We start from the raw sequence: 19933 nt of genomic DNA, 5'->3' as shown, positions 1-19933 counted from the left end.
AACTACACTCCTGAGAGGACCAAAAGAGGAAAGAGCAATGGGGTTTCACTCCACCTTTCTAGGACCACAGCACTTCCAGCTACACAGCCAGGCTCCCTTCTTAGAGTTTTAGGTGCCTGTGGGCTGCCATGAGCTGGCGTGTGAGAACACGAAGAAAAGAAAAAGGAAATAGGAAAGAAAAATGAGGTGTTGGCTTGGCTCTGAGCATTCGGAAATGCTTTTTCTATCCTTGAGCTACAACAACAGGGCTTGTCTCGAGCTCTGTCTGTCTGTACCCAGTGCCTGCTTCTGGGGTTTGACCTGCCTTGTATCTAGGCTGAGGAATACCAGAGAATGAAGAGTAAACTCTGCGGGTTTGCTGAACCTCACATTCTAGTCTTCTTCCCCAATCTGCATGCTGTTATTTATTTTGCAGGGTCCTCAGCTAGCTGCTCATGAATCCAGTGCATTTGGGTGGCTGCAGGCAGTGGGGGATGCAGGTGAGGCGTGCTCACACCATCCTACCTGGAACCTGAACCTCCTCCTAGGGACCTCTCTATGTGTTGGGCGGTTTATAATCAGGCAGGGACTTCTACCAGCAGAAATACAGCCATAGGCAGATCCCTGCTGAACAGGAATTTCATAGAGAGAGGGAGGGAGATCCTGCCCCCAGCAATTCTCACAACATGCTCAGAGCAACTGACAGGGGAATCAGGTCTTTTCCACCCTCCAGGGGCTGCCCACTGCGCAGAGGAGAAAATCCAAGCTCCTGCCCACAGCAGAGGAAGCTCTGTGCAGTCTGCCCCCGCCCACCACTCTGCCCTCCTGTCCCCCGCCCCCGCCCACCACTCTGCCCTCCTGTCCCCCGCCCACCACTCTGCCCTCCTGTCCCCCGCCCCCCACTCTGCCCTCCTGTCCCCCGCCCCCGCCCACCACTCTGCCCTCCTGTACCCCACCCAGGCCCACCACTCTGCCCTCCTGTACCCCGCCCCCGCCCACCACTCTGCCCTCCTGTCCCCCGCCCCCGCCCACCACTCTGCCCTCCTGTCCCCCGCCCCCGCCCACCACTCTGCCCTCCTGTACCCCACCCAGGCCCACCACTCTGCCCTCCTGTCCCCCGCCCCTGCCCACCACTCTGACCTCCTGTACCCCACCCAGGCCCACCACTCTGCCCTCCTGTCCCCCGCCCACCACTCTGACCTCCTGTACCCCACCCAGGCCCACCACTCTGCCCTCCTGTCCCCCGCCCACCACTCTGCCCTCCTGTCCCCCGCCCACCACTCTGACCTCCTGTCCCCCGCCCCCGCCCACCACTCTGCCCTCCTGCACCACTCTGCCCTCCTGTACCCCACCCCCGCCTACCACTCTGCCCTCCTGTCCCCCGCCCCCGCTCACCACTCTGACCTCCTGTCCCCCGCCCCCGCCCACCCTTTGCTCTCCACACTCCACTCACATTGGCCTTCTTCCCTTTCCTCAAACATGGCAGGTCTGTTCTGACCTCGGGTCCTCTGCATGTGCTGTTCTCTGTGCTGGAGCCCACTTCCCCAGATCTCTCCATGGCTGCCTCTTTCCAATCATTTAGGCCTCAGCTCCAGTGTCATCTCTTCCGGGAAGTCCCCCGCCCCCCTCAACAATACCCTGTGCTGTTGTCCTCAGGGCTGCATCACTCTCTGTCGACTTCCTCTTTGCTTGCTTACTGCCATTTGCCCCCCCACCGGGAGATAGCACCCAGGGTCTGCATTCAGCCACAGGTCGCAAATGTGACTGCACCTTTGTGGCCACATCTATCGGTGCTGCTGGCAAGGTGGAGGTTGGGAAGCCGGACCCACTGGGCCGCAAGTCCTCAGGGCTCCTTCCTGGTCCAGAGGACCCCCAGGAGGAGGCAGCTCTGCCCCCGCAGAGAATCTTGCTGCAGTTTGGGTTGTCCGGGGCCTTATCACCCCCCCGCTTTTTTTTTTTTTTTTTTTTTTTGAGACGGTCTTGCTCTGTCGCCCAGGCTGGAGTGCAGTGGCGCGATCTCGGCTCACTGCCAGCTCCGCCTCCCGGGTTCACGCCATTCTCCTGCCTCAGCCTCCCGAGTAGCTGGGACTACAGGTGCCCCCCACCACGCCCGGCTAATGTTTTATATTTTTTTAGTAGAGACGGGGTTTCACTGTGTTAGCCAGGATGGTCTCGATCTCCTGACCTCATGATCCGCCCACCTCAGCCTCCCAAAATGCTGGGATTACAGGCGTGAGCCACCGCACCCGGCCATCACCCCCGTCTATTTTCATACATGCAGTGGGGTGAGAGGCAGAAGTCCCAGCTTCTGCTCCTGTGTGGCTTCCTATTCACTCTACACTCCCCTTCCTGATGCTGGCCAGAGGCTGGCGGAAGGGCTGTGCTGGGCCAGGACTGGCTTGCAGTTTCTCTGCAGGGAGTCCTGGAGCCTGGGGCTTGAGGGCTGCCTTGGAAGGGCACCCAGGGGTGAGGTGTGCAGGCTGACTGCTCCCAAGCAGCTGGGGGCCTGCCTTCGCTCCTCTCCCGGGCACAGCATGCTGTGAGCGGGGCATCCTGCACACCCTGCTGCCACCGGCTCTCCGGCTACACTCCTTCTTCACACGCTGGATGAGAGGACACTGCTGGGGCAGCAGGGCACATGGTACAGGGGTCCTGCCCTCATTTGTGTCTTTTCCCAGAGGATGGGTTGTCTCCAAGTTCCGCGTCAAAACTGGAGTTCAGCATACTCAAGCCCAGTGGTTCACAAAGGAGATGCTTGAAACCCACTTCTCTCCCCCAGTTACTCAGGTGCTGCCCAGTGGAGAGAGATCTGTGCACACAGCCTTGTCTCCCTGCGGCATCTGGGCGCCACAGGGCAGCCCTCCAGAGATGCCCCTGTCCCAGTGCGGGGCTGGGGAGGAGCCCAGCCCTGTGCGAGCAGATCCAGATCCACCACTCATTAGCTGTCTAATCCTGAAAGAGTCATGTCATCTCCTGGAGCCTGTTTCCCAATCTGTAAAATGGGCATAATGATACTGAGCTCACTTGCTTTGCCTTCATTATCTTATTTTCAATCCCTTGACAACTCTGTAAAGTAGGTAATATTGTGCCATTTTAGACACGGAAAAGCAGAGGTCGAAAGAGGCCAAATAGCCACAAGTGACAGAGTGGGGATTTAAGCCTAAAGATCTCAAGTTTCGGCTGGGCTCAATTCTTTCCTTCAGCCCAGGATGTTCAGGGATGACACAGCCAGGCTGGGCCCCTGAGCAATGCCCTCTGCTGTCTTTTTTTTTTTTTTTTTTTCCTGGGGGACAGGAGCGAGCAGAGCCTCCAGAACCTTTGCCCAGATCACAGTAGGCGGTTCTTGCAGCTGGAACCAGTTCCTCCCACTTGGACAGAGTGAGGAGTCCAGGCTTCACTGAGGCCAGGAGGGGGCTGGCCGCCGGCTCCAGACTGGGGAGGCCTGTGTTTGGGGCTTGTGCTCAGTGTGTGGGAACATCCTCCTGCCTCTGTCCTGCAGGACCTCTCTGACTTTTAATTGGCTTTCTTCTGGCTCCGCGTAGATGAAGAGTTTTTGCCAGAGCCAGAGCAATAACGGTTTATCTGTCTGCTGGCTTGCGTTTCTCAGACTGTTACTGAATTAAGTCGTATGTATGAAGACTCTTAAATAAAATAATATCATTGTGTTTATTTGGAGCTTGGCCTTAAAGTGCACTTTTGAGTGTGCACATCATTCTTCTTAAACCAGGGCCTCCTTTATAAGGGGATTTATCTTCACTTTGAGAAACGTCTGCTAAAGCCTGCTGTGCCAAAGTCCTCATGCTTACTGCTAGAGCCACAGAAGTGAAGGGGGGTCTGGCTTGTCCTCAGGCAGCTCAGAGTCAGGGGACGGGGACAAAAGACCAGCCAAAAAGTGTTGCAAAGACAACATCAATGGGTGCTATAAGAGGATGCTATTCTTTTGTTTCTTTAGTTTTCCATTGTTTACAATTAAACATTATTCACAACAACTGACAAAACATGATTCACAATAATTTACATTATTCACAATTAAAAATTACTTTTGAACATATAAAACATATGGTCATTATCATTGAATAATGTAGAAAAGTATTAAGGAGAAAGCAAAAACCATGAAATCCTACCCTTTTGAGATAGTCTCTGTGAGAGACAGAATAATCCTTCTCCCAAAGTTGTCCATGTCCCAGTCCCGAGAACCTGGGAATAAATCAGGTGACATAGCAGGGGCAGTGAAGGTTACAGATGGAGGTCAGGTTGCTAATTAGTTGACTTTTAAGATAAGGAGATTATCCTGGATGGCACAGTGTAATGGCAAGGATTCTTCTTTTTTTTTTTTTTTGAGACGGAGTCTCACTCTGTCGCCCAGGCTGGACTGCAGTGGCACAATCTCAGGCTCTCTGCAAGCTCCACCTCCTGGGTCCAAGTGATTCTCCTGCCTCAGCCTCCAGAGTAGCTGGGACTACAGGCGCCTGCCACCACGCCTGGCTAATTTTTTGTATTTTTAGTAGAGATGGGGTTTCACTGTGTTAGCCAGGATGGTCTCGATCTCCTGACCTGGTGATCCGCCCGCCTCAGCCTCCCAAAGTGCTGGGATTACAGGTGTGAGCTGGCCATGACAAGGATTCATAAAAGTAGAAGATGGAGGCAGAAGTTCAGAGTCAGAGAGGGGTCAGAAGATGCTCCGGTGCTGGCTTTGAAGATGGAGGAATGGGCCACAAGCCAAGGAATGTGGGTAGCCTCTAAAAGCTGGAAAAAAACAAGGAAACATTCTCCTTAGAGCTTCCAGAAGGAATGCAGCCCTCCCCACACCTTGATTTTAGCTCAGTGAGACCCATTGTGGACTTCAGATCTCTAGAACTGTCAGATAATAAATTTTTGTGTGTGTGTGTGTGTGTGTGTGTGTGTGTGTGTGTGTGTGTGTGTTTGAGTTGGAGTCTTATCTGTTGCCCAGGCTGGAGTCCTGTGGTGTGATCTTGGCTCACTGCAAGCTCCACCTCGTGGGTTCATTGCAAGCTCCGCCTCCCGGGTTCACGCCATTCTCCTGCCTCAGCCTCCAAGTAGCTGGGACTACAGGTGCCCGCCACCACGCCTGGCTAATTTTTTGTATTTTTAGTAGAGACGGGGTTTCACCGTGTTAGCCAGGATGGTCTCGATCTCCTGACCTTGTGATCCACCCGCCTCGGCCTCCCAAAGTGCTGGGATTACAGGCGTGAGCCACCGTGCCTGGCCAAATTTGTGTTTTTAAGCCACTACATTTGCAGTAATTTGTTACAGCTATACAAACTAACCATTTTTCCATCTTGTTACATATATGTCACACTCAGAAGTGAGATCTTGTCACTCATGCTATTTGTATCAACATCTTTAGGTTTATGGTTGCTCTCTCTTCTGCCCTCTTGACTGGAGCACTGGCTTCATTTATTTTCACTCTGGTCTATAATTAAGAAGGTTGTGAACTTGCTTCTGGTGGTGGCTTTGGTCTCATCCACAGGTTCTGATGTGCTGAATTCTCACTGTCATCATTTTAAAAAGATTTATGATTTTGATTCCAGTAACCTAAGAGCTATTTAGAGGAACGTTGAAAAAACTTCCGAGTGGTTGGATTTTAGGTTATTAAGCTTTGTGTTGATTCCTAGTATAATCCAAATGTTTTCAGACCTTAGCATCTCTGGGTTTAAATTGGGTCTTGTCAGCATTTATATCTGCATCTTGCCATTCCAGTGACACCCCACCCCTAACCAGCGCAGATCTCAGTTTCCTACAAGGGCTTGTGAATGCCTCCCCCTCAACCCCTCTAGCATTTCTAGGCATCTCCCAGTTCCGTAGAGCCCGTCCACACCCCTCCTGCCACGTGTGTATTCTGAGCATCCCAGGCTCTGCAGGTGTCCCTCCCTTCAGGCTGCCATAACAAAATATCACAGACTGGGTGTTTAGAAACAACAGAAGTTTATTTCTCACAGTTCTGGAGTCTCACATGTGAGATTGGGGCGCCAGTGGGTTTGGTGTCTGGTGAGGGCTGCTTCCTCGCTCATAGCTGGGGCCTTCTTGCTGTGTTTGCACACAGTGGAGGGTGCACAAGCTCCCTGGGCCTCTCTGATAAGGGCACTAATCCCATTAACGGGGTCCCCACCCTCATGACCTCATCACCTTCCAAAGGCCCACTTCACACCATCACCTTGGGACAGGAAGAGCTCATCTCCATGGAGACTTGGCAGGGCCAGGCCTGCCACTGAGTTAGGAGTGAAGGGGACAGCCTGGGTTCCCGGAGCCTTGGGGAATTTCTGAAATTGCCTCTGTCTCCTGGTGTTTGCTCAGCTTCTATGAATGTCAGGTGGGCTTCTGAAGGGAGCACGGAATCTGCGTTGCAGGGTCACTGTGGCACGAGGGGACCCTGGCCTCTGGTGCTGTGGAAACCGGAGCAGCTGGGGGCGGCCAGAGAGAGGCTGAGGAGCAGGGTGTGGAGGTCCCCGGGGCCCTGGGGAGGAAGGACAGAGGCCATGGGCATTGGTGCGTGGGAGGGAGCAGCAGAGGCCAGCCTGCTGAGAAGGGCTGTGAGGGAAGGGAGGTCCTGTGGCTGGAGGGGAAGCAGAGTCTTCTTGTTCAGGATTGGAGAGACCCGGGCCTGTTGTTGGGCTGAGAGAGGACTTTAGAGAGGAGGAGGCCAAAGACGCAGCAGGGGAGGGGAGAAGGGATTTGTGGAGAGCCCTGAGGGAGCTAGTGGTGGGCAGTGGGTTGTCTCGGCTCAGAGCAGGAGCTCTCCGTCCTCTGGGATTATAGTGGAGGGCGTTGGGGGCACTCTGCCAGTGACTTCATCAGTAGGGGTGGGGAGTTGGCATTATGCCCCATGATGCAAAGGCCCAAGTCACCCTGGAGAGGGAAGCCGGGGTCTTGAGGGAGGGTCCTGGGAGACATGGGGCTTCAGGGTATTGGGGAAGGGAACAGTCAAGAGAAAGGGGCAGGCTGTGGGGAGGGCCTTCTGGCTGGACAGTACCAGCAGGGAGTGGGGCAGAAGGGGGTCCCCATACCAACTTCACCTCTTGGTTCTTGGTGCCGAGAAGCAGCAATCTCAGGTTTCTGCATTGCCAGGCAGGTGGGGTGGGAGGCTACGGGTGACAGGCTTGGGGGATTCAGGCCAGGCAGGCAGGGGAGGCCGGGATCAATTTTTGTAAATGTTACCCCATGCTTGTAAAGAATACTCATTTGCTTTCGGTTGTAAGTTGTCAGATCCATCCAAAAATCAATCCGGCCCATTTCCCGATTCAATGAGTCTGTGCCCCTCTGCTGTGGTCTAGGAGACCTGTCACCCGCTGGGAGTGGCCGTTAGCATTTCCCTTTGACAGAGCTGTTGAGCCACTTGTGTTTCTAACCACGGCAGATGCTGCGGCCCTTGGTTTGTAAAGCTTGGTGATTGTGTGCTTTCACCAAGCCTTGTCAATACAACAGGAGTTTCCAGTCATTTAGTACTTGCTCTGAATTCTATTTTGATGATACTCCAGACACCCTGCTTTCTGGGTTTGCAGTTTTCTCTGTCTCTCTTTTAGCATGTTTCAGGCATGTGTTACAGACGGCATGCCTTGTTTGTTCCATCTCAGTCTGGTTGATCTCTAACTGCAATGTTAAACCCATTGATGGTTGTGTTAGTGATACCAGTGGCCCGTCCTTTTTTCGGCCTGCACCTTTGCATCTTTATGCTTGACTTGTCCCCTGTCCACCCTGGGAGCAGGCAGGCAGCTGGTCTTCCCAGGCACCACCCTCCTGACCCACAGCACGCAGCAGCCTCTCTCTGCCCGCCGCCTCTCCTTCCTGCCCTCTGCCCAGGCCGCCCCTGGGGACCTTACCCACTGAGCCCATCTCCACCTGCCTTGCGTTCCTTCCTTATCCGAGTCGGATGCCACTGGTCCTCTTTGCTGTACTTGCTCCCTGCCTGTACCACTGTCTCCCACCCCCTGCCTTCCTTGATGAATTGCTGGGTCCAACCCCATCCCTCCTCCCTTACTTTCCTGCCTCCGAGCAGGGGCCCCAGCCTCGCTGAAGGATCTACTTCGACATTCCTGACTGCTGGCCTCTGCAGGCAGCATCCCCCCTTGGGACCTTCCCGCTCCCTGCTCACCCACCTCCTTGCTCACCCACCTCCCCCTCCTCCGAGCACAGACAGGCCCCGGCATTGCCCCTGCCCGTCCCTTGAGCTCTGGCTGTTCCCGGGTCCCATCATTGTCAGCATTCTCAGAAGCACAGCCCCTGCCGCCACCTCCTCCATGGCTCTCTGGCATCACCCAAAGCGTCTGCTGAGGTCCCATGGACCACAGAGGTGTGGATCCTGTGGTCATTCTCCTGTCCCCACGGCTCAGGCCTCCCCCATCCTCCTGCTTCACCATCACTGCATCGTCCGAGGCACCGCCAGCTCCTCGGTTTGCTCTTCCCCTGGGCTCTGCACCTTGGCACGTGCTGTGTGGCTGAGCAGGACCCTCAGTCTCCTGGACCACAGCCAGAAAGGCATTTCCTCCTGCAGTGGGGCGTCCTGGGTTGGAGGAGCCTTCCTTCATGGCAGCCTCCTTCCACAGCCCCACCTGTCTCCACACCTCCCTTGCTCCCAGCACAGGCCCCACTAGTGGTTTCAGCGGAATTTGGAAGGGCTTTTGAGGGCGTGTGTGGAAGGTGGCCTTGGTGGCTGCTCCTGAATCCCTTCCAGAGCCTCCAGCTCCTCCCACCCCGACTCTCACTTGCGGGACTGCCCCAGCCGCCATGGACGGGGTTCCTCTGCCCTGCTCAGAATGTTCTGGACCAGCCTGGGACTTTGTGTCCTGAGTCTGTGGTGGTTGCAGGGAACTGGCTCACCCGTGTGCTTCAGGGTGGAAATTGGGCTGGAGTGTGGAAGTCCCATCCCAAACCCCAGAGATGGGACCAGCACCCGGACTATGAGAGTGAGGGCTGCCTCATCGGGCTACAGGGCATCTCGGATCAGTCAGGGGCCTGGGACACATAAGGGATCAACAGAAAGGAGTTGACAAAGGCACAACTCACAGAGCTACAGGCAGGACGAGGGAGCTTGCAGGGCTGGGAGGCTGGGGGCCACCACGGCGGGAGAAAGAAAACCTTCTGTCTCTCTCCCCAGCCCTGGTTTCCTGTCGGTGCCCCCCTTCACCCAGGGAGAGCCAGGAGGAGCCAGTCCATCAGGTCTGCCTACTGGGCTGCAGGACAGGGCAGAAGGTGAAGGGGTGGGGAGCCCAACAGAGACCCGCCAGCCCAGAACATCAGCCTGGAAGGAAGGGACGCAGGGACCTGGTTCTTCTCTGTGTCTTTTCAAAGCCAGGTTTCCTTTCTAATCCAGAATCTATTTATTCAGCCAGGCCTGGTGCCAGATGCTCTCAGGCTCTGAGGATGACAGACAAACCCAGCAGCCTCCAGTAGGGTGCTCAAGGCCTGGTTTTGAAGTGGAAACAATGATCCATGCGGCCAGTGGGAACCCGCCAAGTTCCCCACAGGCCCGTTCGCCTAGAGGCAGTAGTTGAGAGCGACAGGAGGGCCTCCATGCCAGGAGTCTGCACAGTGACTCTTCCTTCCTTCTTTAGACTGCCTCAGAGGCTGTCAGCATTTGGGGTGGAAAAGAGTTGTCCTGTTGAGTGTATACATGACCTAAGTCTACTGGAGACTCAATGAGGGAATTGAAGGATTTTTCAGGGAAAATGTTGACATTTCCTGCTGACCCTAGAAAGCAAGCCCCTCCGCTTGGCCAGCAGGAAGTTTCTCTGGCATCAGGGGCAGGCCACCTTGGAAGCTGGGCACACGGGGCAGGGGCCACCCTGCGGATGTGGGTGCAGCCCTGCGGGGAAGCTGCAGTGGGGGCGGGGGCAGGGCTTGGGGTGGCCCTTCCACTCCCCAAGTCTGTGGGTGCCCAATCTCCAGACCACCATTCCGGACCTCCACAAGCTGCCTCCTTGGGCCACGTGGGTGGGTCAGACTTGCATGGGTGCTCAGCATCCCTGGGTCGGGTTGACCCTGGCACCCCCTAGGGTGGGTCTGCTGGGCAGCCCTCGGAGCCTGGACAGAGCTTCTAGCCATGCACCCATCTTCCCTGTTCATGGGATTGAGTCACCAAAGGAAGGGCATTCATTAAAAATAATTGGCTGGCTGGACGTGTTTCTGGGCTGTCAGCTCTGACTGTAGGCTGTGTGCCTTCATCAACATCTTTCTCCCGGTTCCCAGTCATATTTTTTCTTTTTGAAAGTGTCTTTTTCTGTTACCCAGGCTGGAGTGCAGTGGCAGCATCTTAGCTCACTGCAGCTTGGACCTTCAGGGCTTAGGTGATTCTCCCACCTCAGCCTCCCAAGTAGCTGGGACCACAGGCATGCACCACCACACCCAGCTAATTTTTAAATTATTTGTAGAGATGAGGCCTCACTATGCTGGTCTGGAACTCCTGGGCTCAAGCAGTCCTCCTGCCTCGGCCTCCCAAAAGTGCTGGGATTGCAGGCCCCGGTTCCCAGTCATTAAGTGGAATGTTTGAGATGCACAAATACCTTAAAAAACAAAAAAACAAAAAAACAAAAAAACCTTGGCCAGGTGCGGTGGCTCACACCTGTAATCTCAGCATTTTGGGAAGCCAGGGCAGGCGGATCACAGGGTCAGGAGTTCGAGACCACCTAGCCAATGTGATGAAACCCCGTTCTACTAAAAAAATACAAAAAAAAAAAAAATTTAGCTGGGTGTGGTGGCGTGTGCCTGTAATCACAGCTACTTGGGAGGCTGAGACACGAGAATCACTTGAACCTAGGAGGTGGAGGTTGTGGTGAGCCCAGATCATGCCACTGCACTCCAGCCTAGGCGACAGAGCAAGACTCCATCTTGAGAAAAACAAACAAACAAACAAAACCCTACCCTGGAATGCCAGCTCCGGTGCTTGTCTTGGGCTGGGATCTATGGGGCACTGGCCTGTTCTGGCCTAGCAGTGGGAGGCTGATGTCTCACGCTTGTCCTGGGCTGTGGCCCGGAGGCGTTGGCACACTCCAGTCCACATGGGAGGGCCATGTTCCCTATCTGTCTAGCTCAGCGCACGGCCCTGACTCACTGCAGTTAGCAGGGAAAATACTCTTCACATTGAGATGTCAGTTTTCACTTCAAGCCTGATTTCTGATCCATAAACAAAGCCTGCAAGAATCAGAGGCTGCTCATGTGGGAGTCAGCTAATTAATCTGACTTTCCTCAAGGAAGGCACAGGCCGCTGCCTCTTTTGTGAAGATTAGCACTTTTTAAGGACGTGTGAGTCTGTCAGGACAAAGCAACACCAATAACGTTCCTTATTTTCGGGGAGCAGAGGAAAGTGGGGTCAGACTGTCTTCCCCGTGGACAAGGAGGAGCGGCTTCAGGTTAGCACTTACACCAGTGCTGTGAGTGAGAAGCTGTGGCTGTCACCAAGGTGAGGTCATGGCTGCAGGAAAGATGCTTCCCACCCTCTCCCCCCAACAACAGAGGATGTCCCAAGCCCAGGGGACCGGCCAGTGTAGCTCCTGACAACCTCTGGGAAAACAGGAGGGCTTCTCTTTGGATGGCAAAACTGACCTCAACTCACTTAAGCAGAAGACAATTCAAGGCAGGCTACTGGGGGGCTGGGGCTGGAGGCCTGGAAATGGGGTGCCTTGGAGGGCCCCAGCCAGGACCTCAGGAAGCCGTCTGGGCAGTGGTCTGCACTCCAGGGTGGGGTGGGAGCTTGGATTGGCCCTGCTTACAATGGGCTTCTGTCTCAGATGTATCTTGCAAGGAAAGAGAGTCACCTTGGGCAAGCTGACTCCCACCCACCCAGGCCCCTTCCTGACAGTCCTTCTAGGCTGTTCCCAAAGGCATGGCTGGCTGTCCCTAGGATACATGGGGCCCTGGGCATGTATTTCCTGCAGGACTCCTGTCTATATAGACAATTTGATTAAAAAATTTATAACAAGATTCATGAGCCCACATGGGGAATAGCAAGATGTATCAAGGAAGATTTAGGGGACGGGGAGGAGAAGCACGAACACATTTACTCACTGTCTGCTCAGTGCATGCAGAGACCCTCGTTACTGCTCAGGCTCAGGAGCTATCTTTTCCTGTTCTTTATGGTCGAGTGTGCTGTCCCAGCTAATTTCGTATTTATATCTCCCACAGCTGGGGGGGGGGAAATAGCAAAGCTGTTACTGCTCACAATGTATGGCTCTTTGGAACCTGTTTGTGTGGAGATGCTGTATATCTTCTTGCCCCGCATTCCCCAGCCCCATGTATTTAGTGCTGGTTGTGGCATTTCTCCTGACTCTGCTGCTTTTCTCTGCCCCCGGGAATGCCGGCTTCCGTTGTTCCCTTGAAGGTGGTTACCATGCTTCATTAATGATGACCACCAATGTGGATCTTGCCCAGAGTGTGCAAGAAAATGTGAGCCATACGTCCTCATCTGGTCGTGTTAAATTTAATGTTTGGGCCAGGTGTGGTGGCTCACATCTGTAATCCCAGCATTTTGGGAGACCAAGGCAGTAGAATTACTTGAGCCCAGGAGTTCAACATCAGCCCTGGCAACATAGCAAGACCTCATTTCTACAATTTTTTTTTTTTTTTAAATTAGCTAGCTGTTGTGGCACACGTCTGTGGTCCCAGCTACTTGGGAGGCTGAGTTGGGAGGATCACTTGAGCCCAGGGGGTCCAGGCTGCAGTGAGCTGTGTTTGAGCCACTGTACTGCAGTGGGTGACACAGTAAGATCCTGTCTCTAAATAAATAAATAAATAAATACCATTTGGACCTTTATAGCGAAGGGAAGAACCACACATCTTGCAGCCTCATCTTCCCCATCAGTCCTGAGGCTGTTACTTCTGCACTCCCAGAATTCAACCTCGTTTAATGGTGGGCACACTCCCGCCTTCCACACTCTGCCACCAGCAGGCAGAATGACAAGAGAAGAGGGATCCCAGTTGTGACAGGCATTCCATCCCTCTGCAGACCAGCCTGGGAGAGCATGATGTCCAGCACAGCTTGGAGGCAAGAGAGGACACGGGAAGGGTCGTGGCATTGCAGGGCAACAGCTTCCCTCTGAAAGCACTCCAAGCAGGTGGATGCAGCCAGCCCTGGAAGACTGCCCGGAAATGACACGGAACCTTTGAGGGTGTGGGCCACTGCCCTGGGCACCAGTGACAGAGGCACAGAGTGAAGGATGTCTGCTTCCACTGCCCACCCCTGAACACCAGAGCCCGGAGGTGGCCCCACAGCCGATGCAGGAGCCCACAAGTGCCACTCAGCCTTGAGGCTTGGGCAGCTGTATCCCAGAGCCCCGCACTCATTCTGTCTGATGTGAGTGGGAGTCATCAAAACCCATGTGTCAGCATCATGCTGGTGGCTCAATCCCATTCACACCTGTGAAGGAAGTCCCCTCCTGGCCAGTGAGGGTGGCTCGCTCATCAAGCCACTCACTGAGAACTGAAGCAACCTCATAGTCACAGCCCTAGAGCTCCTGGGGCATCCGTGGCCCCCATGCACAGGGCAGAGGGTTGGAGAGTGCCCTGAAGGGAACGGCAGGGCCCACAGGGCGGCTCAGGCATGGGCCCTCTGCACAAGAGCATTGCTTCGGCTACACGGTTCTCCCTGGTGTTCCTGGAACACGCCAGGCTTGCTTCCTTCTCAGGGCCTCTGTACTTGCTGCCGCATCCCTGGAACCTACCACCTTCTACAGGACCTGCTCCCTGGACACTGGGGATGCAGTGGGCGCCTCCACTCCAGGGAAAGGCAGCCAATGTGAAGAATGGACCGGCCAGAGAGCACTGAGGGAGGCTGGGGCCCAGTTTTATTTTTATGTGTTTAAAGTTTTAATTTTGAAATAACTTTAGATCTACGCTGTTTTGGAAAAATTGCAAGAAAAGTTGCAAAAATAGCATAGATTTCCTCTGTGCCCTTCACCCAGCTTCCTCTGTATGCAACGTAGAACAAGGACTGAAACCAGGAACTTTGTAGGTTGATACTAAGCGTTGGTACTTAGTGTCTTAGTTTTAGTCTATTTTGTGTTGCTATAATGGAATACCTGAGACTGGGTAATTTATAAAGAAGTTTATTTAGCTCATGGTTCTGCAGGCTGGGAAGTTCAAGAGCATGGCCCTGGCTTCTGGTGAGGCCTTTTTGTGCTGTGTCATAATGTGGTGGAGAGGGTCAAAGGGAAAGCCCATGTGTGCAAAGAAGGGAAACCCAGGGAGTGTCCTGCTTTTATAACAACCCAGGCTCGGGAACTAGTCAAGCCTCTCCACAGCAAGAATTCCCTCGCTACCTTGAGAACAGTATCAAGCCACTCACGAGGGATCGGCCTCCATGATTCAGATACCTCACCCCAGGCCCCACCTTCCAACACTGCCACACTGGGGACCAAATGTCAAGATGAGTTTTGGTGGGAACAAATCAGTCACATTCTAACCGTAGCACTCCAGACTGCACTGAATTTTGTCAGTCTTCCGACTCATGTCCGTTGTCTGGTTCAGGCTCCCCCTCAGGATCCCACGTGGCATTTAGTTGTTGTGTCTCTCCTGTTTCCTCCCATCTGAGGTTTCATGACCTGGATGTTTTCGAGGAGGACTGGTCAGCTGTTTTGTAGACGGTGCGTCCCCATGGGTTTTTCTGGTGTGCCTTGTACTGGCTTGAGCTTACGTGTTTCTGGCAGGACTGTCACAGAAGCACTGTGCCCTCCGTAGGGCACCAAGCTGGGACTGTCACATTGGGATGTCTAGTTGTCTTCTATTGTCAGTGATGCCCTTCTTCATTTGGCTAAGGTGTTACCTACTGGGATTCCACTGGATGCCCCGGGAGCTCTAGGGCTGTGACTGTGAGGATTTTTCAGGTCTCAGATGAGTGGCTTGATGAGCAAACCACTCTTTTACTCTTTTTTCCCATTGCGATGATTAAATCTCCCGTGGGTAGCTGCTGTGACGTGATGTGAGCATTCTGTTTCTTGTTATCCTTTTGCTCACTAATTGTAGCCTCCACGGATAAGTCGTACCTGCCGCAGTCCTGACTGTGCTGTTGCCGATGGGGTTTACTACCATGATTTTCTATCTCATCATTTCTTTTACATTTTTAGTTGAATTCCCCTGTGAGAAAGAGCTGCCCTTCCCCTCCCACTTATTTATTATTCAGTTATTTGTTTCTTCCAGTACTGATCTGTGGATATTTATTTTATTCAATGGGTTGTAACCTATTACTGTCATTATTTATTATTGTGTTCAAATTGCCCCAGATTTGACCACCGAAAGCACCTTCCAGCTGCCTCCTCCATCCTTCCGCTGTGCTTGGGTGTGATTTCACACGGGGCGGTGGGACAGGCCGTCTCTGAGCAGGGAGTGTGGGTGTGAGCAGAGCCCTGCAGGAGGGGCGCAGTCCTGTGGCAGTCAGAACCAGCTGGGGGGCTGCAGCCTGCTCTCGGGGAAGGCCTGGTATGCACAAGGTCAGCACCTGGCCTGGAGCTGCCACCTGCTCACCTGTCTGGTTTCTGGTGGGGGCCCTGAGATCCCGGGCTTGGCACTGCCGGAGGGCGGGGCTGTGCTGCGGTATGGATGCCGTCCCGTGCTGTGCTATGCAGGCAGGGGTACCGGACATAAGCCTGGTGTGGCCTTTCATACCCTGGGGCACCACTGTCTCCCAGTGACACCTGGTGGCCTTGTCCCCTGTGAGGACCAGGATCTGTGGGGCACTTGATCCCATGAGTTCAGTCTCCCCGAATCTGTAGTGGCATCCAGGGAGGGCAGGTGCGCCTGAGCCTGCCTGCATTCTGGATACGGTGCCTTCGGTCATTGCTGGCCTTGCTGCTCAGGCTCTCCAGTGGGCCAACCACCCACAGAGGGGCCTAGGGCCCTGGCGGCTGCTGTCCTGGCTCTAGAATAAATACACATCCCAGAGTCACCAGTGTGGGCTCACCAGTGCTGGGGCCCTGCCCCCGCCCCTCCCCCGGATCCACCCTGGGTGGGTGGGGACACGGGCTGGGCAGTGTCTGAAGGCCTGCAGAGCAGCCTGGCCACAGCCCAGACAACCTGGCCCTCAGAGCCCTGGCTCTTCCCATAAATAAACCAGACAGGATCCTTCGTCAGATGGTATGGCCTGATTTTTGTTTTGGGAACTCTGGACAGAAGGAGAAGCAGACAGCCTCGGGCCCGGCAGGGCTGCCCGCCTGGGAGTGGCAGCTGGGCAGGCGGGCAGAGGACGGTCGGCGGTCAGCGTGCCCTGGATAGCACAGTGGGCCCCAGAGATCACAGCAGGAAAAGAAGCCCAATTCAAAGGAAGCCGGAGTGAGGCAGTGCACAGGCTCTGTGTGTGCATGAGGCCAGAGGGGTCCTGAGAGGGGCCTGTGGCCCAGGGACCCGGGGAGATGACAGCCTGTGATGGAAAGTGAGAGCGGGGGGTCCTCTGCCTGGGAAAACTGCCTGATCTGGGCAGCTTTGCACAAGCAGACATGGAGGACATGCCCCACTGAGTCTCACCATCAACTCTCAACTGCAGCCCCCTCTGGGGGAACCGAGGCTTCGAGAGAGGAAAGGCTGATCCTTGTTGCACAGTGGAGTTGGGGGACTGGCGTTGGGCGGGCTGCGTCCCAGCCTGTGCTCTCCCCATGGGAGTTCCTGTCTGCCCCTGCTTCTAAGGGGGACGTCCGTCGGGTGGTGTGTCTTCCCCACACTGCTGGGAGCCAGCCCAGCAAACTTTCCTGCCGTGGCCGTGACTCCCGCTACCTGCCCCTGCCCTGACAGACGTGTGTTGAGGGAATTCTGGGTAGAGGGCGAGGCTGCAGGCTCCTTGCCCACCAAACCCACCTTCGCCCACCAGCCAGGCAGCTGGGCCCTTGGTGGGCACTGGTTTCCCTTTGAGCACCTGGCCCCTCCTGGAGGAGCACCCGATGTGGGAAGGAGCAGACCCTGCCTCCTGGGTCCTCGAGACTGGGGACTTGCTTTCCGGGCTGAGCTGCCACAGAAAGGGTATTGGATGCTGTTCAAAACACGCCACACATCTAGAATTGCATACCCTGTCTTCCAACAGCTGCGTAGACTCAGCCTTGGGATCGCCCAGAAAATTCTGGGGTGCAGTGGGCATGGGGAGTGCCCCCACACGGGAACCTTAGCCAGCCTCTCTGCAGGAATGTGAGACACCAGCCTCAGCTGGCTCCAGTCGTGGGCTCTGGAGCAGGGTTCCTGCTGGACCGTGAGAGAGTGGCCTGCTGCTGGCGGAGGGGTCCTGAGGCCCGTCCACCACCCACCGGCTGTGCAGCATTCTTGTCTCCCTGCGCCTGCACTCACTGCCCCGTGTCCCCATGTGAGAATGCCCAGTTTAGAAGGAAGGGTGAGATGGGCATCCCATGTGGCCAGCCCTGGGCGGGCTCCTACTTCCCTGGAGTGGCAGCTTTCCTCCATGCTGGATTTCTGGCCCCTGGGGAGTGATCCTGGCATTGACCTTCCGGCCTGTCCAGAGTGGCTCCCCAAGGAACAGCCCGCCCAGCTCTGGCCACCGGACCCTGCCAGCAGCCTGCTCCGATTCTGTGTGGACTTGGCGCCTGGAGGCTGTTATGGGCTGAGTGGCACCCTCCCTAGATCCCCCAGTTCCTTTGTTGAGGTCCTAAACTCCCGTAGATCAGGATATTGGCTGTATTTGGAGGCAGGGTCTTTAAAGAGATAATTAACTGAAAATGAAGTCACTGATTCAACATGAATGACTGGTGTCCTAAGAAGAAGCGATTAGGACAGAAGTACACACAGGGGGACTGCCATGTGAGGACAGGGGAAAGATGCTGTCGACAAGCCAAGGAGAGAGGCCTCGAGAGAAACCGCCTCTGCCCACACCTTAATTTTAGAGCTCTAGCCTCCAGGACTGTGAGAATAGGTTCTGCTGTTCAAGCCCCGGCCTGTGCTGCCCTGTGATGGCTGCCCGAGCAACCTAGGGAAGGCGCCGGCCCCGACCTTTTGTGGGAGGGGGTGCTGGCAGTCTCCGTGGGCAGCATCTGCTGGTGGATGTGGGTGAGCCTGCTGTGAATGCTGGGGGACGGTCCTGGGTCCCCAGGCCCTCAGTTCCTGGAGTGCAGCCTTGCAGGGTTTGGTTGCTCTCCAGGGTGGGTCCCCTGGGGAATCTGGTAAGGAAGCATATGTTGGCAACTCCCAGACATGTGCCCCTGCCACCCCAGCCCCGTATGTTGGCAACTCCCAGACATGTGCCCCTGCCACCCCAGCCCCCTGAGCAGACAGACCCACCGTGCCGGCTCTGTCTCTGGGAGTGCTGGTGCTCAGGCGTGCTGGTCTCCCGGGCTGGTCGGAGGAAGGGAGGGGCGGTGTGTGCAGACCTCCAAGGAGGCAGGGAGGCTGGCAGGGAACAGCTGTGCAAAGGTGTTAGGTTCCAGCTGGTGTGGGCAGGTGCCAGCCCAGGGAAGGGCCTGTCGACAGGGTCTTTTTTTTTTTTTTTTTTTTTTGAGACAAGAGTCTGTCACTCTGTAGCCCAAGCTGGAGTGCAGCGGTGTGATCTCAGCTCATTGCAACCTCCGCCTTCTGGGCTCGAGCAATTCTCATGCCTCAGCCTCCCGAGTAGCTGGGACTACAGACGCCCACCACCATGTCCTGCTAATTTGTTGTATTTTGGTAGAAACAGGGTTTCACCATGTTGCCCAGGGTGGTCTCAAACTCCTGACCTCAGGTGATCCGCCTGCCTCGGCCTCCCAAAGTGCTAGGATTACAGGCGTGAGCCACCGTGCCCGGCCTGTTGGCAGGATCTTGAATGGGGAATTTGGACCTTATTCCATGAGCTCTCCTCCACCACACGTCTCAAGGCCACAATCTGCTGTGGTGCAGCTGGTGAGACACGGAAGCTCAGAAAGAAAAATCTTGCTTTTTGATAGTTTGGCAAATGTTCCTGCAGCACGAGTCATTTTTCTTCTTTAGTAGAGAGCGCCCTGTTATTTATGTGAACGTTAATTTGTGACTGGGGACGTTCCCCGACGTGGGCTTCATGCTGAACGAGACCTGGGAAATGTCAGCCAGAGAATCTGGCAGGGATGAGTGTCAGTTCTCGTCACAAATAGGCAGGCCTGTTGCAGTCCCAGGGTCTGGGTCTGACCCACTGACCTCTGTGTCCTGGCTGGGTCTGGCTGGCCAGCTCTGTTTCCTGGAGGCTACCCCGGCATTGGTGTGTGCAGGAGCCATGGAGATGGGGGAGCTGGCTGCAGAGGGCTGAGTGTGGGACATTCTGTACAGGCCAGGTCCCGAGGGAGCCACTCAAGCGTTGCTTGACTTAGCAGAAGGCCGCCTGGCTGGCCCCTGCGCTGGCCCCGTGAGGCATTCTTGTCGGCATCTTGTTTATTCCATTTTCCCCCTTATCTTTCTCTCTGTGCTCTCCCCCTTTCCGTCTCTCCTGTCTTCACATGAATTGTCTGTTTTGCTATATGCCCTTTGTAAAAATGTAAAACCAAAAAAATACAGAAAATATTAATAAAAAGTGAAACTCACCCCCGATCGTAACACTGCTGACCCTTTGTTACGCGTTTCCTAACAGCTGTCATGCCGTGATCATCATGATGGTGATGGTGCTGCCAGTCGGCTGATTTATCACGTGCTGTGCCCAGTGCTCTCCACGCAGTATCTCGCTTAGCCCTCACATCAGCCATGGAAACCCTGTTATTATCTCCATTCAACCCTGCAGACACTGTCCACAGAGAGGCCACTCAGTCAGAGGTGAAGTAAGCATTTGAATCGAGGCAGAGTGACTCGGAGGCCACATGCTTAATTGTTAGACTGTGCTGACGTTTGGCACAGAGATATACATGATTTTACGTAAGGAGGTCATGCTGCAGCTGGGCTTGCCGCCTTCTTCGGTCACCAATATGTCATGGGTGTGTCTGTTCCTTAAGTGGTCAAAAAATCTGAGAAACTCTTTTAGCCTAGCATAAATCTGTAAATTTTGTAAAATTATTTTGCAGGGCATAGAGTGTTATTGAAATAA

General features: G+C 54.8%; 1 protein-coding gene and 1 long non-coding RNA gene across 3 annotated transcripts in view; one reads left to right on the top strand and one right to left on the bottom strand.

Moving 5' to 3' along the window:
- The window catches only part of ADAMTS2 (ADAM metallopeptidase with thrombospondin type 1 motif 2), a 241549-nt gene that overhangs the window by 41733 nt on the left and 179883 nt on the right, over positions 1-19933 (top strand). The gene's annotated exons all lie outside the window — the stretch shown is intronic.
- LOC134730383 (uncharacterized) lies at positions 14018-19698 on the bottom strand. The gene is made up of 2 exons (XR_010112155.1): positions 18196-19698; positions 14018-15841 (listed from the first exon to the last, which is right to left on the bottom strand). It is a non-coding gene; the product is annotated as an uncharacterized LOC134730383 (long non-coding RNA).

The sequence above is a fragment of the Pan paniscus genome, chromosome 4 (assembly GCF_029289425.2).
Source record: "Pan paniscus chromosome 4, NHGRI_mPanPan1-v2.0_pri, whole genome shotgun sequence".
Taxonomy (NCBI): domain Eukaryota; kingdom Metazoa; phylum Chordata; class Mammalia; order Primates; family Hominidae; genus Pan; species Pan paniscus.
This window is presented reverse-complemented; position numbering and strand designations above follow the sequence as displayed.